This window comes from Peromyscus maniculatus, chromosome 12 (genome assembly GCF_049852395.1).
Source record: "Peromyscus maniculatus bairdii isolate BWxNUB_F1_BW_parent chromosome 12, HU_Pman_BW_mat_3.1, whole genome shotgun sequence".
Lineage (NCBI taxonomy): Eukaryota > Metazoa > Chordata > Mammalia > Rodentia > Cricetidae > Peromyscus > Peromyscus maniculatus.
The window spans coordinates 44,930,644-44,955,867 of NC_134863.1; positions in this window are offsets into that span (position 1 = coordinate 44,930,644).

The window sequence follows — 25,224 nt, forward strand, 5'->3', positions numbered from 1 at the left end:
TGGTATATTTCATTTTGAATCAATGTATTAAAATATAAGGATCTGATAGCCATTCAACTTTCAAGTATATTGAAATGATGAGTTTTGATAAAGTTTTTATTGGATTGAAGTTATCTTATTATTCTGATATGGTAAAGGCTTTAGTCATGGCCATCATTTATGATTTCTAATCTGTCATGTTGTTATATATAATCAATGCACAGTAATTATACATATCAATAAGTTTTGCTGTGACATTCCCATGAAAAATACAAAGTTATAAAAGGTAGATGCACATGCTTGTTTGTTAGATCTTTGCTGTATTTTCCTATAATTTTTTTCACAATTTGCATGTCATTTTTAAGTGCCATTAAAATAATGTCAGCATTAGTTTAGAGGAGAACCTTGATGCTAATGTCTAGATTAGAGCAGTTGGTAGGAATAATAAAACAAGAATCATCAAAACAACATCATGTTGTCATTGCTTAATAACTGATGGGACCATGACAGCATCTCAGACATGAAATAGCATGAATATTCATTCAGATCTCACCGTGACATCAGAAAGAAGCTCCAAGGGCATGCCCTTTCCAGTCTTTTGACTTCAGAGTAGATAGTCATGTCAAAACATTACCATATTTTGATCAGAAGCTTGTCTGCTTCTCTCTCTATTTGAAATGACTATAAAGCTTTGGAATGGGATGTAGTCTTCAGATTTGAGCTTCAGGTGCTGATAGGGAATAAGCTGGGAAATCAATAAACAGTAAGTTCTGAAGTTATAAAGTTGAGCTATTTTTTTAACTAGAAAATTGTAATAGTTTGATTGTGTAATTGGCCCACATAAACTCAGAGAGTGTCACTATCAGGAGGTACAGCCTTGTTGGAGTAGGTATGGCCTTGTTGGAGGAAGTGTGTCACTGTAGGGGTGGGCTTTGAGGTCTCCTTTGCTCAAGGTTCACTCAGTGTGACACTCAGACCACTTCTTGTTGCCTGTGGGTCAAGATGTAGGATTCTGATCTCCTTCTCCATCACCATATCTGCCTGTATACCACCATGTCACACCATGATGGTGACAGATTACACCTATGAACTTGTAAGCCATTCCAATTAAATATTTTTCCTTTATAAGAGTTGCCACAATCATGGTGCCTCTTCACAGCAATAGAAACCCTAATGAAGGCAATTCTTAAAATCATTCTAGGAATTCTCTTTAGATGAATAACAACTAACCTTCATGAAGAGACACAAACGTTTGTTCCTTGCTCTGTAAATGGCTTAATCTAGTTCAAAAAGTTGATTTTTCTAATTTTGGCATATGTTCTTGGAAGATGAATATTTTCACCAGATATCAAACTAGAAAATATCTAACTAAACCATATTTTATGCGACTCTTATTTCTTGTGACCACAAAGATGCTTGCCTCTCTTAATTAGGGAGAGTAATGGTCCACACCCCCTCCCAAGAATCAGTGTATTGTAATCCCTTTAGATTGTGCTGTATGAAAGTGACTTAGCTGATGTAATTAAGAGCACTTGAAACAGGAAACTGAGATTATTCTGGAATAATAGAGTGAGCCCAAGGTTATCACAAAGCCTTTTACAGAACAAGTATAGTTAGGAGGGTCAGAGTTGGAGAAGGGGCGTGATTATGAAAGCAGTGGTCGGGACAATGCAGTTGCTAGGAGAGGCAGTTAGAGCAAAAATGTAAGTTTTTCCTTGAAGTTGAAATTTAAAAACAACAACAAAAAAAAACTCACAAAACCTGAAGGCAGCTCAGATAATTTCTAAATTTAAAAATAATTTTATAGTTTTAATTTCTAAAACTAAAAGGTGAGAAAAATTGTTTTAAACCCCTGACTGTGAAAAAATGTATAAAAGTTAAGGAAAGTGAACAATTCTTTACTGAGGCATCTATTTTATCCAAATTGCAGTTGTTTTTCTTGTTTTACCATTAATAGCTGCCCTTAGTTTACGTCAGATTCTGTGCTGTCTTTGTCTAACCCACAGTCATGATGTTGCTTAAATGGAGCCTTTTGATATCTGTGTTTTCTTGTGAAATTGCTCTCATTAAAATCAGCCTATACAACAATAGATCTCCAATAGTTAATAACCCCAACTATTAATGAAGGAGAGATTATCTGATAAGTGCAAATATTATTCATGTAAAGTCAATATAACCAATAAGTAAAGTTATAAATTTTCCTGAACTCATTTTACAACACCTTAGTTTTATTTTGAAACTGTTGCCCCAGTGAAAACACCCTGGAAAGGTGACATACCTCCTTCACAATATCACTATTAAACATTTTTAGTGAGAAAATGCAAGCTTGAGGGCTTTCCTCCATATAACTAGTATAATTATGTAGGAAAAAATATTCATCAATGTTGGAAATTTTCTCAGTTCAAACTTTAAGGGTACTAAAGAGCTTAATTCACGTTATGAAATTACAGTGTATTGGTTTGACACATCTGGATTTTCTTTTTGGTGTATAAAAATGCTGTGGTGGGGTTAGGAAGATGAAGGTAAAATAAACCAAAGAAGTATTTATCTCACCTATAGACCTTCCTAAAAAAAATTTGCATAGAAAGAGATGATAAATTATATATTGAAATCAGCAAAATCAGATGGAAAATGAATTCTAGTTGTTCAGTGAGTAGAGTAAAAGGGTTATTTGCCGTTGAGCTAAGAGATCATATATTAAGTGAAAACTCTTAAAACTATAGCAAGCTAAAATCTATGGCAGGTATGTCAGAGCCTATACATTGAACTGAGGAGGTCAATGCAGCTGATTTGTTTTCTTTTTGTTAAATTGACAACTCTCACCTTTATTGATATAATGAATATGTTCTATTCACCCAAATTTTAAAACTCTGGAAACTGGCTCAAAATTTTTCAAAGTATTCTTTCCAGATCATAATCATGAGAATCACTAGGATGTGTGTATGTGTGTGTGTGTGTGTGTGTGTGTGTGTGTGTGTGTGTGTGTGTGTGTGTCTTTCTGTGACAAGGTATGTATGTGCATGTGTGTGCAGTGGATGTTTGCATGCATGTGTGCATGTTTGAGTGTTTGTGCACGAGTATATGTGCAGTATATGTTTACATGTGTGAATGTATGTGCATGTGTGTTTTAATGTGTGCAGATGTGTGTGCATGTGTGCATGCATGTGTGGTGTGCATTTTTGGATGTGTGTGTATGCATGTGTAGTGTGGGTGTAAATGTGTGGGTGTCTGTGCATGTGCACATGTGTGCAAGCGTACATTTTCAGTAAAATTCTGGATGTGCTATAGTAAATTCTCTAGTCTTACCAGCCTCAAGTAATGCCTAAACAGCTTTCCTTTCTGGATGTAACATTACTTTGCCTCCTCAAAGAAGATATTCTGGATATGATTTATCAGCAAGGATTTATTAGACAGATTTGCTTAGGAAAATGGGTTAGCAAGAGAGAATTATCAGCTCCTCAGCTCTGTCAAAACAAACAGTAGGCTTCACACTTAGATTCCTTTCAAGTTTCGAAGCTGTTTCTGATAATACTGTCATCACTTTGTATTTTTAGGTTTGCAAGTTCAGCTCTTAAAACGTTGCTTTGAGTTTCAAAGCTTTTTTTTTTTTGTTTACCCCATATGCAATGTATATGCTTCAACCAAATCAGTGCTGCTGCCTTGTTAGTGTGATGTCAGGGTCCATACAATCACATTTCAGCAAGTAGTGATACGCAAGAGATGGGCACGAGTATTATTTTTAATCAACCCCTGAATTGCCCTTTTTATTTGCCTAAGAAATTAAAGGGATGGAGCTTATGCAATAGGATGAAAAGTGCTTCAATTTGGATTCAGTATTCTCCTTAATTCATTCCTTGTTTTTGATAGCTTACATAAAAATAGGAATATGAAATATAAAATGTTTAGAATTACACAATATTATCTATATAACCATCCTGCTACATAATCATCAATAATTATTAATTTCTTACTTTAGTTGATCATGTAATAAATATTCTGTACATTAAAATTGTAACATTTAAAATTGTACTATCCGCCGGGCAGTGGTGGCGCACGCCTTTAATCCCAGCACTGGGGAGGCAGAGCCAGGCGGATCTCTGTGAGTTCGAGGCCAGCCTGGGCTACCAAGTGGGTTCCAGGAAAGGCGCAAAGCTACACAGAGAAACCCTGTCTCGAAAAACCAAAAAAAATAAAAAATAAAAAAATTAAAAAAAAATAAAATTGTACTATCCATTTTCTATTTGCAGGACAATATTTTAAAAATGAAACACCTAGAGGATGTGGAGTAAGGGGAACAATCCTCCATTGCTGGTAGGTGTGCAAACTTGTACAGTCACTTAGGAAATCCATATGGCTGTTTCTCAGAAAACTGGGAATCAATCTACCTCATGATCCAGCAATTGCTCTCTTGGGTATATACCCAAATAATGCCCATTCATACCACAAAGACATTTGCTCAACTATGTTCATAGCAGCATTATTGGTAATAGCTACAACCTGGAAACAACCTAGATGTCTCTCAACCAAAGAATCAATAAAGAAAATGTGGTACATTTACACAATTGAGTAACACTCAGCTGTGAAAAAACAATGACATCATGAAATTTGCAGGCAAATGGATGGAACTAGGAAAAAAATCTTGAGTGAGGCAACCAAGAAAGACAAACATGGTATGTACTTACACATAAGGGGATATTAAACATAAGGAAAGGATAACCAGACTACAATCCACAACCCCAGAGAGGCTAGTTAACAAGGAGGACCTTAAGAGAGATATGTATGGATCCCCCTAAGAACAGGAAATAGATAAGATCTCCTGATTAAATTGGGGGCTTGAGGGTGGGGAGGAGGTAAAGGTGGGTGGCAATTGAACATGAGGGAATGGGGTTGTCAGGTTGGGGGAGTGACAGAAAAGGAGAGCAAGGAAAGAGATACCTTGATAGAGGGAGACATTAGAGAGTTAGGGAGAAACCTGGTGCTAGGGAAATTCCCAGGAACCCATAAGGATGAACCCAGCTAAGACTCCAAGCAAGAGTGGAGAGGGTCCCTGAACTGGCCTTCCCCTGTAATCAGATCAATGACTACCCTACTTGTCATCATAGAACTTTCATCCAGTAACTGATAGAAGCAGATGAAGTGATCCACAGCGAAGCACTGGGTGGAGATCCTGGAGTCCAGCTGAAGAGAGGGAGAAGGGATTATATGAACAAAGGGATCAAGATCATGATGGGGAACCCACAGAGACAGCTGACCCAAGCTAGTTGGAGCTCACTGACTCTGGACTGACAGGTGGGGAACTTGCCTGGGACCAAACTAGACCCTCTGAAAGCAGGTGACAGCTGTATGGCTTGAGAAGTTTGTGGAGCCATTGGTAATGGGACTGGGATTTATCCCAAGTGCATGAACTGGCTCTTTGGAGCCTCTTCCCTATGGAGGGATATCTTGCTCAGCCTTGATACAGGGGGAGGAACTCGGTCCTGCCTCAACTTGATATGCCAGACTTTGTTGAGGGAGGTCTTACCTTCTCTGAGGAGTAGATACAGGGTGAAGTGGGGGAAAGGGGAGAGTGAATAGGAGGAGAAGAGGGAGGGGGAACTGTGGTTGTTATATAAAATGGAAAAAAAAACTTTTAAATAAAAAAATGAAACATCTAAGTGAACATCCACAATTACTTATCTTCATAATGAAATTCTTTAGTATCATTATTTTGCAATTTCAACACTCATTTAACATATATACACAGACAAATATTCAAAGTTTGAGAGCATATTTATATATACAGAAAGTTTCAGTAAGGTTAATTTCAAATTTTCTAATTCTGAGAAATTTTTAGAATTTATAAAATGTTTCAATTTGATAATAATTGCCCCTCTTCTTAACAGGGCCTCTAATCGCTCCAGTGGCACAATCAGTTAGCACGCGGTACTTATATAACAGGGCCTCTAATCATGGAATCCAAGGGCTTTTGCTGCCTTTAATTTTCTAAGTCCAACTTAGAATGCTTTGAGATTATAGGGTATTTTGTTCTTGTTATTGTTAATTATACTGGTAACATCTCTGTTTCTATAAATTTCAACCTTAGAAAATATTAGGGTTAGCATTATTCCTAAGTAATCTATTTCTAAAACTTTTGAAGAGTTTAAATGACTAAGTTAGATACAATAATTTCTTATATTGCTTCTGGTCTCCATGAATATCTTTTTTAAAATTTTATTTATTATGCACATAGTGTTCTACCTGCATGCATATCTGCATGCCAGAAGGGGGCACCAGGTTTCATTACAGATGATTGTGAGCCACCTTGTGGTTGCTGGGAATTGAACCTAGGACCTCTAGAAGAATTGGCAGTACTCTTATCCTCTGAGCCATCTCTCCAGCCCCATCATCTCTCCAGCACCTCCATGAATATCTTAATGAGGTATTTGTGTGTTTGAACCATTGTGGTTTGCAAAGCCCTTGCTAGAAACATCCATATTTAAAAGCAGAAAATCTTGCATTAATATGTAAAATAAACCAATTGAGTTTCAGTATTAATAACACAAGTTCACGTCTAATTTAATCATCTACTTTTCAGTAGAGTGTGTTTAGCACATGGACTCACAATTGGTAAAGATACAGAGAATTAGACATTGCAGAATGTTCAGCCCTAAATGGAATATTAAAACAGCAACCCTTACCCAACTCTTAAGGCTCAAGGTTCTATGTGGAAGATATCGCCCAAAGAGTGTAAAAGCCAGAGGTGCTAGATGAATACAGGTAAGTAGTGTTTTCTGGACACAGCAGGAAAGCTACACATATGAACTTACAATGGTTGTAATAGCATGGACAAAATTAGTGCAATCCCAAATGAGACCAAATCCCAGCACGGAGATATTCCACTATCCAGCATAACTAGTGTCTATTTATAGCTGGTAGGAGATGGAGAGCCAGTTTTCACAAGAGTGTAGTCATTGGTTAGTCAATCACCATTCAACTGGATATCATATATATAAGCGTGTCTAGTCAGTACAACTTGGTCTTGGTAGATATTTTAACACAAAGTACATATAAAAGTGAACAAGTAGGGCAGTTTGGTAAATCTCATAGCAGTTGGCATGGGAGAAGTTAATATGATCAAAACATATTATACAAAACTTTAAACTAATAAGAGTTAAATTTGATTAATTAAAAACAAAGATCACATAAATAAAATTTGGCTTCAGATATTCAGAAGTTAATTATGTGATCCACGGTTATAAAAAGCATAGCTTTGCATTTTACTGCAATCTACAGATTTTTGCAATGTTTATTTTTGTCACCAGCAAGGCTCATGTCACATTTCTGTGGCACATAGTAGTACTTCTCAGAACTTTTTATTGTCATGATGCCTGCTGTGGTAATCTATCCTTGGTGACAGAATCCTTCTACATAGCCCAGGTTAGCCTAGAACTCCTTCCTGAGTAGAGCTGGCTGACCTTTACTCAGAATCTCTCTGCCTCTGCATCCTAATTTTACTTAGAGGTCTTTGATGTCACACTGTTGTTGTATGGCCACCGTGAAGTTCAGTCATATAAAAAGATGAAACCAACAGGTTAATGCTGGGCATGCTCTGTTGGTTCACTGGCCTCTTCCCTGCACCACTCCAAATCTCTCTTTTTCACAGTCCCCCCTAGTTCCTAAGACACACATTCTATGTTCTGACTTTCTAAACTCACAGCTAATCTTACATTTTTTTGATCATGTTGGAAAGACCACATGCATATCAGAGTCTTTCCCTCTTATCTAGAGAGACCATGAGCTCAGGCACCCACTGATACCTGCAAGTATCCTTTTCTCCTGTCATACAAAAGCCCTGTGTGGTGAACTTGACATGTGATAAGACCCTTTTGTCCAAGTGAATTCCCGATGGTAAATATTTGACAAGTTATTTGTCTGTCCCTTTTCTATCCTTTCCATGCTCGAATCTTTCTCACCTCTCTCCCCATCCTTTACCTCTTCCTCCATTTATTTTACAAAATACATTTTGAATTTAAAATATTATAAAAAATAAAATGTATATCTTTAAAAATATCCAATGCAAATATCATCAACCATTGAAAGAATGTTCCAGGCTACTAGGTGAGAATAACTTCTAACAAACCTCAGAATACAAAAGCTATAGGGAATAATAATAGAATTTGTAATTAGAATTACATTTATGAAGTTTAAGTCAGTAACATATTATTCATATTCTGGTAAAAATATAGACATTAGCAAATTGAATGAAATAATGCTGCTCACTTTTCTGTCATATTGAGAGGCCAGCATAAAGGGGCAGATGCAATGATTCAGCTTGTACTGTGAGTTCTCTGTCTATTAGGTGGTACTCCAGCCATTATTTGTATGCAAGTAAAGAATGACTTCAAAGAAAACACAAATAAATTTGCTTTTATTTACTTAAATCAGGATGTTTTGGGGAGGATTTATTGAATAAATTCTGACTATAACACTCCATGTCAAAGGAAGGCTTGGAAAAGAACATTTTCATCCCACTTTTGTAATTATCATGAAAGCAGAAATCCTATTGTTGAGTGTAAGGAGGAGACTGGAAACAAGGATTTCATAAAAGTCTCAGCTACACGTCACCCCACAGAAATTTCTAAGAAACGGTGCCATGTATAATAGTGAATTTCCCTGGTTAAGACACCTTTGTAATCCTCATAAGCTTCTGGAGAGGATCAGAAGCCTAGCCCTCAACGGGGACTTAACCCCACTCCAGCAGTTTGCCACTGTGTGTAGAACAGTGAAACTGCAATAGAAACAAGCCATGTATCATGAACTGGGGATTATCCTCAAGAGTTTCACTAGAGAATCAAATATTTAAACCAGTTATCTGCTTTAGGTTAAAGAACAGAGAATATTGTTTTTATAGTAAAGAAAATTACCTAAAACCTTGGGAATAGGAGTATGTTTCTCACTTTCTTAACTACTGTAAGGTTAAATGGAAGGATTTCTGTATGATCCCATGTCTAAGTCACAAACTTTCCACTTTTCCAGTGATCTTTTCAACCTGTTTTAATGACTGACATTCAGAATTTCTTCTCATAAATAATTTTCAGTAGAACATGTAGTCAATTCCCTAACTAAAATCAGAGTCTTATAAATAATAGGATAGTCAATGTTTCCATGGAAACAGAGTTTTCAAAAATGAGTTCTGATTATGATTTGGCTTACTAACAAGACCACTGGACTTTTTAAAAGGCTCTCCCAATTCTAGCTGTGTGCCTGTATGTAGAAAGTAAGAAAGGTATCAAGTACATGTATGTATTGGTATTATCCTATAAATTTGATTTGTGAAATCCAGGAAAATATAAATTGTACAGGCAGATAATTTCAAAATATAAATTGAATTGGTATTCACTGATTTTTTGTATCTGAATAGAACTGAAAATGTGGATTTGAGATTTACTTTAACAACAAGAACTTGTGTGACAGGTGATAACATCCTTGTTATTTTTGAGCCAAAATCACAAATTTACACATGAGGTTCCTTATATTCTCTTTACTTGGAAAAGAGGTGAATATGTCATATATTTTGGTATGTATTATAGAAGGGGAAAGTAAATCCAATTAAGGATATCATATTGTTACAGACTATGAATTTTCCAATTAATTGATCATTCTTTGGACACTTGTTTTATCCAATGAGTTACATTCAGCTGGCCTCTTCCTGCTTTCACAAACAGTTGAATACAGTAAATTGAGAAAACACTTTACAGTCAGTCTCAACATTACCCATTCTTCTATCTCTATAAGCAACATGCCACCTCAGTGATTACCAATTCCTCTCTCTACAATGCCAATTCTGTAGTGGCTGAGTGGACACACAGTGCTAAACTAAATAAAGCTGGTGCCAACCTTTGTGGCCCAACTAATATACTTTAAAAGATCAAAACAGGCCGGGCGGTGGTGGCGCACGCCTTTAATCCCAGCACTCGGGAGGCAGAGGCAGGCGGATCTCTGTGAGTTCGAGGCCAGCCTGGGCTACCAAGTGAGTTCCAGGAAAGGCGCAAAGCTACACAGAGAAACCCTGTCTCGAAAAAACCAAAAAAAAAAAAAAAAAAAAAAAAAAAAAGATCAAAACAGGAAGGCCAATGATGACAAGTTGTTTTGGAAGTTGACACATCTAAAGTGGCTTTGGAGGTCTGAAAGTGTTAGGATGGTTAAAGAAAGGAGAGTGTCACTTTGCTGAGAAAAATAACCTTAGAAATGTGATGTTCTTAACTCCTGAAGGAAAAATGTCTCAAAAATAAAAATTAAGAATTTTACTATGTAATTATTGGTATCAATATGAGCCATATACAAAAATATAAAATGCATTACTGTTTTGAAGTGAAATATTTTTGAATATACTGTTCAATCTCTAACCCATACATATGTTATTTTAGTGGTGAACAGACATTGGGCCAGTCAGGCATGCTTAGAGTGAAAATACAGAGGGGAGTAACAACAATTAAAAAAATCCTCATGTTAATCTATGACCAAGCTTGTGTTTAAGTTCAGTCTTGGGAAGGCAGAGATAAAATAATAGAAGGATCAACATGTGTTCAAAATTAGCCTGCACTCTATAGCCATACTCTTGTCTCAGAAAACAAGACAATAAGATGCTTGGAGATCCAGCTGTTAAATGTGGGCTTTGTTTTCATAACAAAATTTAATTGTAAAAATCTAGAAAAAAAACCTTATTATCTTTAATATTCACAGTATCCTAAAATATCTCTTGAATTCCACAGAACTGAAGAAGCCATTTCTATAGGACTTAAAGTTAATTTACAATGGAATCCTAGTTAAAAATTTAGTATTGTAAAATTATTCACATTGATAAAGAACTTTGTGTGTGTTAGACCTCTAAAGATTAAGGACCTACATATTTCTATATTTATCTGTTATCCCATATATGAAATTATATCCAAATTCTTCTGTCATGTGACATGTTGAGAGGTACACAGGGCTTTACTACAAAATATTAAATTGATACCATACATATTTGACAGAAGTTACAAATACTTCATTAAAAAAATACAGTGTATCTGGAAAAGGCATGTTTCCGCTCAAGTCCGTGGACAACCCCTCTTTCTACCTAGATGCATGAGATCTTAGTAATTGCTCAACAAGGACAATATAATTGAATGTTAGAGGGTATATAAATGATTTATATATTTCTAAAATTATCAAAATCTCAGTCTGAGCAATGTTACTTACATGCATATGTTTACAGGGCTGATTATTTGATATTGGGTAACCAATTGTGTTTTCCCTGTGGAAGACAATTTCTTCTGCTCTCAGCATTACTCAGTTGCCCATAGTTCTTGTGCAGCCCTGAGGACCTGTGAGCTTTCCCCGTTGCATCTTATCATGTCTACTGGTGTTGTCCTCGTTTAGACCATGCATAGGCAGCCATGTTAATGAGGTTTTGTGTAGTTTCTCTCACATTTGTAAGAGACACAATTTCAAAGTGAAATCTCTGTTCTTCTGGTTCTAACATTCTTTTCCCTCTTCTGCCATGATCTTTTTTATGTTACTTATTCCAGAAGAGGCAGCATGACCCTCTAAGGTTCATGTTTAAAACAATATTAACTGATAACAGGCAGTACTGATTCTGATGGAATAAATAACATGAAAAAATTGACTAACCTCTTTACTTAGAAACTAAAGAAGAGTTGCTATTGCAATTGTTGGGGGCAAACAAAAATTGGGAGAAAAGGGTAGAGCTAGAGAGAAAGGTAAGTATTTAGCTGATGATAATGTGAACGTGATTTAATCTATCATGTAGAAATGTTGTAAATTCAATTAGCTTTGTCTATTAAAACTGATTGGGGGTCAAATTTGAAGTTACAATGTGAGCATTTTCTATTGAGAAGCTAGGATTAAAGCTAGAGACTCAGATCTGCTTCAGGAAGAAGTTAGGTGAAACATCTTCATGGACAAAGATTCCCAATTTGTTGTGCTTATTGCAACCATCACTTAAGAAATATGGGAAAGGGATGGAGGCGAGTATGATGAGATCCCAAGTGCTATGTCATTTTCTGTGTGAATTTTTACATTTTTTCCATACACAAATTTACCCCTATTGTCCTATTAAAACACAAAGAAAATGGATCATTCCAAGTTCAATTTTCATTTTCACATTTATATTTCTTATATTTAGTGTGTATGAAATTTTTATGAAAATTACAAAGACAGTCTGTTGTGGGTACAGGGAATCCCTGATCATCGCTGGGCAGTTTTAATCCTACAACCTTCACCAGCATCACAGATCAGTTACTGAGTGCAGATGTTTCTTCAAACAAACCTTGTCTAATTGGCTGCTAAATATATAAAGATCAGGACAAAAATGGAGTTAGAGGGACTTATTTTGAAAATTGGACCACTACTCAGAATTTGCTAAAAACAAACAAACAAACAAACAAAAAAACAAAAAACAAAAAACAAAAACAAACAAACAAACAAACAAAAACGGCATGGTGAGGCAAGAACTGATGGAGAAAATGGCCAAGATTCAGAATTGGGAAGCATCAAATACATGTTGATTTTAGAGCTATGGACTTCAACCTTGGTTGAGTGAACATCTTAGATAATGGGAGGCTTACAAAGACACATTCTCTTTGCATGTGGATCTCAGACCTCATATTTGAATCAAGGAGCAGTTGAAGCTCACGATTTGTCTTGGTGATATAGCTGCCATCTCTGAACTACAGCAGCTGCAAAAGTCTAGTGTATATGACTGACTCTGACTGTTGCTAGAGTTTTCCGCCTTGCCCACAGTCAGGACAAATCTTTGTCACCCGCCAGTCCCACAGCCGCTCAGACCCAACCAAGTAAACACAGAGAGACTTATATTGCTTACAAACTGTATGGCCGTGGCAGGCTTCTTGCTAACTGTGCTTATAGCTTAAATTAGTCCATTTCCATAAATCTATACCTTGCCACGTGGCTGGTGGCCCACCGGCATCTTCACATGCTGCTGGTCATGGCGGCGTCTGGCAGTCAGTCCTTCTGCCTTCCTGTCCTTTTATTTCTCCTCTCTGTTAGTCCCGCCTATCCTTCCTGCCTAGCCACAGCCGATCAGGTTTTATTTATTGATCAATCAGAACAACTTGACATACAGACCATCCCCCAGCACAGCCAAATGCAGACCATCTAAGACACCTGCACTCAGGCCCAGGGTCCTAATCATCCTCTATGCGGACCTGCTGGGTAACGCCACAAAGAACCCAAGAAGGGCTCCCACAGGACATACAGAACATCCCACAGCAGAAGCTCACGATTTGTCTTGGTGATATAGCTGCCATCTCTGAACTACAGCAGCTGCAAAAGTCTAGTGTATATGACTGACTCTGACTGCTTGCTGTAGTTGTTGTCCTCATTGGTAGCCATGGCTGGACAGTTTGAAACCCAATGCCTTTACCAATGTCACAGTTCAGTTACTGAATGAAGGTGGAATAAGACACACAGATATGTTGGAATGTAAGGTCCAGACTCATTAGACTTATGTCTTGGTAGTCTTGTATTGTGTCATATATAGTAATTCACTATGCAGATGTTAACTGAATTTACCCTTGTGTTTATCCATATCAAAGTAAGTGTGACAATACATTGTAAGTTAGAGTAGCTGCAGAGCTTTGACAAAAATTGTGACAGAATGTGTTTTCATTTGGGGAAGACATTGCTTACTGACTCGTGCTGATTTTGTGTCCTATGGACTGTAACTGCGGTCAGTCAGTGCTTAAGCTTAGCTTGATGCTTCTTGTCTTGTTGATTATAGCTAAAACACTATACGGAGACAAACTGAGATTTGAGGCCAGCCTATAATAGTTACTAAAAAGGCATTGATGGACAGAGTATCATAATCACATCGAAATTCCAAAGTCTAAAACATAATTTCAGTCTAGGGAAGCAGATTACTGAGGAGATGGTCTGCAGTGAGCCTTCCCAATTTGCAAGCCTTTGAAGGTATTTTCTGGATATGAAAAGGCAAGTGCCAGTTGCTGGGGAGATGATTCAATTAAAATAAAACCTGTGTTTTGATCCTCAGTACCCATAAAAAAGTTAAATATGGCTGTATTGATTTATAACCCAAATGCTACCAGGAGGGTGGAGACAGGTAGATCCCTGAAGCTCATTGACTAGCCAATCTAGCTGTGTGAGTTAGAGATTCAGTTAGAGAAAATGCCTCAAAAAATAACATGAACATCAAATACTATTTTTTTACATCTATATATAGGTACCCATACTTGCTTATGCACCAGAACATATATATGCACATATAGCACACACACACACACACACACACACACACAGGAGAGGAGAGAGGGAGGGAGGGAGGGAAGAGAGGGAGGGAGGGAGGGAGAGATAGAGAGATAGAGAGATAGAAAGAGAGAGAGAGAGAGAGAGAGAGAGAGAGAGAGAGAGAGAGAGAGAGAGAGAGAGATATTCAAGTCTCTGTATTTGGGTCCTTTCTCAACATGCAATTTTGAGTTTGATAAATATCAATGCCTCATCATGTACAATTAGAAAACTTGATTTTGTTCACCGTAAAAGCATTAATTCCTCAACTTCGGCGGTTCTCTCACCTAAGAAAACACACTCAGTGTGGAGGCACTTAAGAGGAGCCCCTGCCATCCCCATTGGACTGGGAGGAAATAGGAACCAATACAATCTAAGGAAAGGTTCTTCTATAGTGCTCTTCTGACTCATTTTTTGAAGAGTTGAACCTTTTTATTTCCTTCCTTTCTTTTCTTTCTTTCTTTCTTTTTTTTTTTTTTTTTTTTTTGCAAAGCTCCATGCAATGATAAAAGATAACACTAAGAGGAAAAATAGTAGACCCTTCATGGCTCTTGAGAACACCAAAATTTTATGACTGACATACTCAGTATTGAAAGTCCCTGTCATTTCTAACTGCAATTATGACCTTCATAAAATAAATTTTTGTACCTGCCATTGCTTTCTTTTCTATTCCCATAATTTAGATGAATCATATAACTTCCTGGTCTCTAATTATACCTTATGACATTTTATGTATAGAAAATTGCCAAGCAGATTTATGAATTTAGTTTACTTCAGTGCTGAGAATATTTGGATTTCAGGCAGTATTGTAGCTGAACCCAAAGGAAAGCTTCTTATTTGATAGAATTTGTGAGACCTTTCTTTATTTACTTATCCTCATCCACATATTTTATAAGAACATCAAGTACCTTAGAAAATACCCTCAATATTGATAATTAGAAAGGATTTATCTTCAAGATTAACAGAATATTTTCCCAGATAAATACTGGTGAATGCACAGTAATTTGCCTATGCATATTGAATTTGGTCCTACTGTAGTACATCATCAATGACAATACTTTTCTATTTAGTGGGCAACAGACACTCTGGCTACTTTTCCCATTTAGACAATTACTAGATGGACAAGGAACCATGATAAGTATCATTGGCTCAGTTTTTCTTTTTGACCATGCAAACTTGCATGTTAATCTAAAGTTTGTCACTATTCACTTCTACCTGGGAATGAACATGGGCATCAATTTCTGTAGATGACTCTAAAAATCTGAGAACATCTTTAAACTTAAAACATGCTACTATTGCTTCCATTTAGTCAGTGCAGGAAAAGTAATCAAGTCAGCATTCTAAAGAAGGTACTGGAATTCCTCATACTAAATAAGTTTTACCTTTATATACTATTTTCACATCACTCTTTTACAGAAAAGACCGCCAAATTAACGAAAAATTAATCACTTGTAAAATATATTTACTTGAAGCATATATGTTCTTTAACCTAAGCTATGAGGACTAACTGACATAAACAAAGTAGCTTAAAAACAACAGGAACTTACTTTCTCACAGTTCTGAATTCGAAGTCTCAGACCAACGTTTCAGTGGAGCTCTGCTCCTCTTTTCAACCCTTCAGTGTGGACACAGTCTTGCCTTTTTCAAGATGTTAAGCTCCTTTCCTTTCATTGTTTGTGAGACCCATCTCTGCCTCAATGTATGCATGTTATTCTCTCCTATCATCTTTTCATAAGAACACCCCTCATAGAAGATGAAGAGGTAATTTCATTCCAGTATCCCCATTTCTAAGTTTATTTCTATCCAAAAAGTCCCTATTTCCAAATTATGTGACATGAAGTACAGGGAGCTAGAATGTTAAAATGTGTCTACAGGTTTCAAATTTGACTATATATCTGTCCTCCAAACTATAAGTCTTTTTGTTGTGGCTTGAATGAAAAATGTCCTCCACAAGCGCATGGATTTCAACATCTGTTCCTTGGTTGGTGGCACAGTTTGGAGAACTTACACACTCTTTAGGACATGGAGGCTTGATGAAGGAAGAACTAACTTGGGGCCAACTTTAATGGTTCAAAACCTCATCTCACTTCAAGGTTTTACTCTCTCTGCTTCTTGTGTACAGATGAGTTGTAATATCTGCAATTATTGCTCCTCCCACCATGTCTGCCTATTGCCAGTCTATCCCCTCCCTTATGGACTCTAGCCCTCAGAAACTATAAGAGTAAATATGTTTTCCTTCTTAAATCGATTTTGGTCATGATATTTTACAACAGTAACACAAAAAGCAATACACCTTTCTACATGCAAATTACACTCTCCTATCTCGACATATCCCTAATGATTTCAACTTTTCATCCTCAAATTTGAGTCTGTGTTCAGGGGTTGGGAGCATACAAAATAACACCAACAATATAAAACAACTATATTAAAATAAAAAAAATCAAAATGCCAAGTCTTATCTAAATCGAATGAGCCTGTTTTAATGTGTAGGTAATTTTCTCTTCATCTGCGAACCTGTGAAATGAAAATAACTATTAGTTTTCAGAATAGATATTCTACTTCCAAAAGGGAAACCTTGGAAGAAAACAGAAGACCCAACCAATCTTAAAAACTCATTAACCAAATCCTATTCTGTTTCAAGACCTTAATACAGCTCTTGGTGACTTGTTTCTGTGCCTCTTGGGCCATCTGGACTGTGGCTTTGCCTTCCTGATGTGCTAGAAAATTTGTTTTTACTACTGACCTTCAAAGATATCCCCCAAAGGGATTGTGTCTACTCCCTTTAAGGCTGTTTCAATCTGTAGTGGTTTGATTAGGAATGATTCTCATGAACTCACATTTGAATATTAGGTCCCTACTTAGTAAAACTTCTTGGGAAGAAGGAGATGTGGCTTTCTTGGAAGAGATGTCTCGCAGTAGGTTAGCTTTGAGGTTTTAAAAGATTCCTGCCATTCCCAGCTAGCTCTCTCAGCCTTATACTTGTGTATCAATATGTAAGCTCTCAGCTACTACTCCAGAGCCATGCCTGCCTGCTGGCTGTCATGCTTTTGCTCTGCCATAAGGGACTACAACCCTCTGGAACTGTGAGTTCAAATAAAAGTTTCCTTTTATAAACTGCCTTGGCCATGGTGTTACATCATAGCAACAGAAAAGGAATCATTATATAACATTCAGAACCATCAGCAAACCAGGCTCAAGATTTCCCTTCTCCAAGCAGATAATCACTGAGAAATCCCATAAGACTATTGGCACAGAATGAGAGAAAAAGCAATCAATACAGTAGGAGTAGAGTCCATGGATATTTGCACTATTTTTTTAAAAAAAATATACTCTTTGATATTTTCAGACATGCACGTAATATATTCTGGTAAATTCACCACTCAGTCCTCTTTTATTACCTTATAGCTATGTTTAGCAAATCCTCTTAAAAGACCCCACCCACTATCATGTCTTTTTAGGAGGGAAGGAATTTTGACCAAAACTAGGGGCCCTAGAATTACCATGGATGTGGACCTATGCCCTTGAGCATACCTTACTCACCCATGGCTATACCACTAAACACAATGAATTCTCTTCCCCCAGCATTAGACAACTGTTATTAGCTCTCTATAGAGGGGTCTGGCTGGGGCTCAGAAGCATTCTCTTCATCTATGGATGAAGACTGATGGATCCAATCTTTGCCCTGTGTAGATAATCTCAGCTACTGTGAGTTCATGAGTGCAACAGACAGGATACCTAGAAGGCAATATTTCATGGCTTTATATTTTTTTTTTCACCTTCTCAATCATGGTGTTTCCCAAATCTCAAAAAGAAACATTTAGATAGGATATATATGATAGACATATAATATGTTTAGATGGAATATATATGTGTGTATGATACATAGATAGATGATAGATAGATAGATAGATAGATAGATAGATAGATAGATAGATAGATGTGTGTTTGTGTGTGTGTGTGTGTATGTGTGTGTGTGTGTGTGTGTGTGTGTGTGTATTATTGAGGGCTGAGCATTCAGTAATCACTTATTATTAGTATCTTCACCAGCCTTGAGTCTCTGCATTAACTGTTCTTCCCTACAAAAAAAGGATATCTGTGACTGAGGACAGCACTATCAATATACATTAATAAATATATTTATTTTACATCATACCCATTTAGTAAATCAAAAGAAGGTTATTCCTAGGTCTTAAGACCTTCTCAACTATGTGCCTCCACACTACTAGGCATGAACTACCTCCTCGGAAGCAGTCCTCTGACCCAATCAAAAACGTATAGTTACCTCCAGAAATGTCATGGCATTGCTTTACCAGTTAGCACATCTTGCCTGGCAGGTTGGCCCTGTAGCATCCAAGGATCACTGCTCGGTAAGACTACTGATGACTTTTCTCACCCTAAATCTGCGCAGTCCCTTATGGCACCATGAAAACTAATCATCAGGGAGGCAGCTTTCAGTTTAGTTCCAGGGTGTTTCTCAATGTCCTGCACCTGAGATGTGTGGCACCTGCAGCAACAGAACTTCCATTTATTTCTGATGAGCTACCACAAACAATGGAAAGCACCAATACTGTTTGGGGTGCCCCGGGGCCTTCCGCACCAGCAGTTCAGGGGCATAGCTAGCGCTGTGATTTTCATTTAGTAACCCAGGGCTTCCATTTTGCATTACCGTTATTCAAATTCTTTTTAATTGTGTCTTTTGACTAACTTAGAAAATAATAGGTTGCTATGGCTCACACATTCTTATAGTTTCAGTTAGATCTCTCCTACACTATATCATTTCATCTACACTCTGCCTCTATCTCTGGTTTAATCTTGTCACTCTAAATAATTCCACGAGTTTTTTTTTTTTTCTGTCTTAGGCCCTGCTCAAACCCAGCATGATACATTCCACATCCACATTTGATGAAAAAGTAATACTATGCTCACCCAACTTTATGATGTCGTAGGTAACATCACACTCAGATTAGGAAAAGCAGCTTAGTTTGAATGGAACTTAGTGGGCCATGATTAACTGAAGTTTCTAATAAGTCCCAATACTGGAAAAGAGGATTTCAGCATAACTTTTGGGTGACACATATGTTCTTAAAAGCACAATTTGACTTCATTTGTGCTAATGAGAGGCGCTACTGATCAGGCATACCTCCAAGCCCAGTATATTCATTATTACTCAGTAATCATATTTGCACATTTTAACTTGCTGCCAATACAATTGTAGCTTTGTTTTCTTCCCATTTTATTTTTTACAAGACAAAATCAATGGCATCATTGCCCATCCAGGTACAAGGGCTTGATTTTAGCCGAAAGAGTAATGAGCAAGTTGGAGGTTCATGTGAAGTTGTCATCTCAAATTCCCAAGACTAGAAACTGAAATAATATATTCATAATAACTATCATGTATTCATTCAACAAATATATATTTATATTATATTGCAGTCATGGTCCTAAGTGTTTGGGTATGGCCAGGAACAAAAAAGACAGAAATCCAACTTTAATGGTTCTTTCTTTTTAGAAGACCAACACAGATGATGAGCAAGGAAATAAAAAATATACAACATAAATTCCATTCACAATTGATGTGCTATAAAAGAATGAAATGGGGTCTAAAGTAGAGCAATTTAATCTGAGTGCATTAAATATATCAACTTTGCATCAGGCATTTTACAGCTTTACATGCCATTACACTGAAATTTTAAGGCATTTTAAAATAAATACATAATATGGGTATTATATTTCAAATTTATGTCAGGAAAATTAAGGCAGAGAGATTGATTAGTATCTCCAGAACCATTCAAATATTTAGAAGAAAAGTCAAGAATTAAATTTAGTTTTATCTTGCATCAGTAAGAATGCTTTGTCAAATTCCACACTGAATCTTTATAGTAGTTAATATTGTGTCCAATCACACTGTTCTTGAGGAGTATTCTGAGGCTTACTGGCTTCATTATCTTTTCTAATTCCTCCTGTTCCACTTGTAATAAATAAGCAGTGTTTTATTATAATACATATCTGTGTTGACTTCCATAATTGTTCCACATTTTGATCATAACATTTTAATATGTCCTCGCTCCATCTTCATAATAAAATATATTTTTCATAAAGGGAAACAACCAGAATTAGATAAGAATATTAATGTCATATTAGTTATATAATTCAAAAATGCCTAAGTCTTATACTTGACTATCCATGTATATCCATTCCAGTCAAATATCTGATAAAAAAAAATACACACACAAAAGATTAGATGGGGAAGATGAATATTTGTGGGGGGCGGGGCATTATGCATTACCATATAAGAACTGATTACACCTACCAGTTCAAACAGAAATCTCTTATGCCACCACAGATCTGTAGATAAGGCACATGGTCTATGAATCAGGAAATGCTTATTAAGGTGGAAAGGCAACGGAGGTCCACAGTCATCGGCAGATTGTGAGGCACTAGATGAACTACAGAAATGCCAAGAGCAACGTTTATAAGAGAATCAACACACTCCAACCCAGATCACTTCAAGGAACAGGAAAGAAGATGAGGAATCTCATACTTCCTAGCCTCCCCACCCCCGCCACATACTACCCATAAACAAATAGAAAAACAAAATTCCAAAGCAAAGACAACATAAATGAAATCTTGAAAGACCCACGAGCTCCTTGAAGCAGACACTGAGATAACTCAGTGCTGGGTATCCCATCGTACTCCATGCAATGTGTTGGCAGGGAAGGATCAGATTCAGAGAGACATTCTGCAAGGAAGAGGAGTGAGGAGAGAAAAACTTGCCACAAGTGCTTCTCCAAATCTCCCATCTCCTAACAGCACCGAAGTATGAAAACCACAAACCCTATGAACACCTCAACCATGAACAAATGGATCTGGAGTCACCTCACTGAACCCAAGACTAGGAGACATTGACAAACAGACCCCCTGAGTACAGGTAAGATGAGCACACTTACTGAAAGGTTAAATAAGAGCATTGGCTTGATCAAATCAGAGATAATGACACAAATCCATGTAAGGGAAGCATGACCATCCAGCACAAAGGGAAAGCAATGGGGAAGGGAATAGCCTAGAGTTACACTCAGCACTGAGATAGGGAAACTGCTAAGGGAAGGCTGGCCATGCTGATGTCTGGTCAGCAATTCAACCCAACAAACAACCTTTTTATTCTCCACTCAGACATTGCATACTGAACAATGTGCTTTAAAAGGTTAGACTAAACACACCGAAAACATTCATTTCATTATAAGCAGAGTTTGCTCAACAAATCATTTTAAGTATAGAGGAGCTGACACTAACTTAGGAAGAGATATTGGCTGTTGCTATAATTTATTTGTAATTTATATTTATTTCATGAATATGTCTTAATTGTTCTGTTTTCCTCACATTATTTGGTTAGGTTTTTATGATAATTATTTCTCATTCCTTACTTATTCTACTGCATTATCTTGACAATTTTTTAACCTAAAACTCATATGATTTCTTCATATTCCTATCTCACTTCTACTTCTTCTCCTCACGCAACCTCGAGTTTCTGTAGTTTACCCAACGCTCAACTGTTTTCCCCAATTTTATCTCAAGTGCTGTTTTCTATTTATTCTCTCTCTTCCACTTTCCCTTTTGTTCTCATACTCGCACCTAGTATAATTCAACTAATTTTCCTACTATTCCTTAGCTTAGTAACTAATAACTTAGGTAAACAATATATTCTTTGCTCTTTTATTCCTCTAAAGTTATTGAAGTAAAATGTGAGTCATCCTTAATTAAAATACAATAATTTTATATTCATATGAAATCTACATAGAAGTTGTGGGTGGAGTTAGTATTCTGCTCTCAGAGTGTCAGCAAGGACCATGCCTGGTACTACTTCAGCTCCGTAAACTCCTGAGAGATACCTTCATTCTGGTGGAGAAGGGTGATGTCTACTCCCTACTCCAATCCAGTCCCACTTAAACATTAAAAATACTTCAACTGAACCAATACAGAGATTTATAAACAGAAATCCAATCAACAACCTTATCCTCCTTTTATAAGTCCCATTCCAAAATCAAAAATGTTGGCCATGACTGAAATGCACATGGAGAGTCCAACTCACATCAGTTAGGAAAGAATAGTTTTATCAAAAAACAAAAACAAAAAAAAACAAAAAACAAAAAAAATAAAAGAGGAAATTTTGGTAAATACAAATGGGACAAAGGAAACACTGTTATATTGCTTTCAGAAATATAAGTTATAATAGCCACTGTGAAACAGTAAGAATGATGTTTCCTCCAAGAAACTAAAAAAAGAATTACTGTGTGGCCTAACTATACCACGCCTCAGTATTCATTGAAGGCCTCCAAGGACATATGCCACCTATAAATCTGCATATCAATAATCAGTGCACAGTTCACAATACCCAAGCTATCTAATTGGCCTAAGTGTTTCTTAACAGAAAAAATGGAAGAATAATATAATGTAAGGATATAATATGTAAATATATGTAATGGAATTTTATTCAGCTATAAAGAAAAAAATATGATTGAGAGAAGAATGGATACAATTGGAGATTATCCTGTAAAGCAATGTAAGTCAGAAACAGAAAGACAATTATCAAATGCTTCTTCTCATTGTGGATCCTGATTTTATGTAGGACATAAAATTAGTAATGTACAGGTTATGAAAGTGGAGTCAAAACTTTGTGAGAACAAAGGGGCTTAGCTGCATGTAGTGGAATCAAAAAGGGCAGACTGTACATGTGGAATATATTAAAATTATATGATTTGCATGTATGAAAATATTATATACTAATAACACTTTTTATGAAAGTACTCTGTAGCACGAATCTTAACAGGTCTTATTAATAAAAATAAACCTGGAGCCAGGTCAACGCTGGAAAGCCAAGAAGCAGAACAAGCCACAGCCACCTCACCTTGCCAATTCCCCAGCTGATGATGTTTCTTCAGACTGGAAGCCTCTGAGTCCTCATCTAAATGGATCTCAGCTGAATTGCTGCTAGAAGCCTAAAAGCTTAACCAGCTCTAGTTCCTGATTTTCACACCTTATATACCTTTATGCTTTCTTCCATCACTTCCTAGGATTAAAGGCTCACTTCCTGGGATTAAAGGTGTGAGCCATCATGCCTGGCTGTTTCCAGTGTGGCTTTAAACTCACAGAGATCTGGATGGATCTCTGCCTCCCAAGTGATAGGATTAAAGGCGTGTGTGCCACCATTTTTTGGCATCTATATCTAGTGGCTGTTCTGTTCTCAGACCCCAGATAAATTTATTAGGGTGCACAATATTTTGGGGAACACAATATCACCACAGTACTCTTCATTATTCATCTAATACCAAAGACAAAAAGAAATCTAAATCAATATCTATATCTATATCTGCATCTATCTATCTCTATCTCTATCTCTATCTATCTCTATATCTATATCTATATATAATTGTAAATCCACTTAGTGGAATGTTATCTAACCATAATAAGAAATTGTGTATTACACAACAAGGATGTTCGTTGTTATGTTTAAGAAACAAGTTACAAAAAGGACACATGTGTCATTTCAATATCTACATTCAAGGAATCCATAGAGACTTCACAAATCATAGGTTGTTGTGAGTTACAAGAAAAGGAAGAAGAGTGACTGCTGATGGATGTGGAACTTCTTTTTGAGATGCCAAAATACTTAAATGAGGTAGTAACACTGGCTGTACATCTTGCTGAGTCAGCTTAAAGCATTCAAAGAACAAACATAAGAAAATTCTAATTCAATAAATGTTACACACACACACACACACACACACACACACACACACACACACACACAAATGATAATAAGTGTTACTCAAGAGGATTTAAGGCAGAAAATACCCCCAAACACTAAAATGCAATTATTTATTCCTTGAACTTGGAAATGGTATTGAAGGGGGTCTCTAAGTGTTTTCAGGTTTTCCATTGAGTCTAGGAACTCAGTTCTAAGAAAGAAAAGGAAGGACATGTATTTTGAACATGGGATAATCTTGGAACTGATTAAAGTTTGGTTTGCTGGTATATATATATATATATATATATATATATATATATATATATGTGTGTGTGTGTGTGTGTGTGTGTGTGTGTGTGTGTGTGTGTGTTAAATTTCTGAACCTAAATTATTGTGTTTGAGCAAGAGTGAGAATATAAAAATGACTATCACAAAGCTATGCCTGTATACTAACAGTAATAGTTTGGGTAACAGTTTAAGATCTATGTTTGTAGTAATGATTCTTGTCTTTTTCTTGCAGTATGTAGCACAATCTTAGTGGTTTAATAGTTTTACAAAACAGTAACTTTTCTTCCTTATTTGCATTTCATTGAAACTGCAAATTCAACAACACATATCTCTGTGTTTCCTAATACAAGTTTTACAGCTGCTTCACAATTAATTTTCTTAGGCTTTCTTTAATCTGTTTTCAATCATGGATTTTGTTTCCCTATTTTCCATACATAACAGTTTTATTTATCTCTGACTATTTACCAATTAGTAACTCAGAGAGAATGTTTGATGTGCTGCGATGATCACTAATAAGTGTAAAGATGAAGCTGGATAAACTCAAGACTGTTAGAGAAAAATGGAACATGAGATGTGATTGGACTCAGGAACTTTCTAAAGAGGGTTAAAACTGAGGGCTCAAAAATAATATCAGGAACATTTCATTTTATCCTAATTATAAATGTGGTAAAATGGCATGACCATTCACAGATACATCTAGACTCTTGGAAGCAGATGAGGTGCATATTATTTGCACAATCATAACAATCACAGAACCCATAATAAATGAATATTATATAGTAATATAAAGCTTTTACTCATATTTAAGACATCCAGAAATCCTGAATTCATGTATAGTTTTAAATGTATTTATTGGTAGCTTACCAGATTTGCATGCTGTTCTTTATCCTTCATTTTTAATTAACAAATGG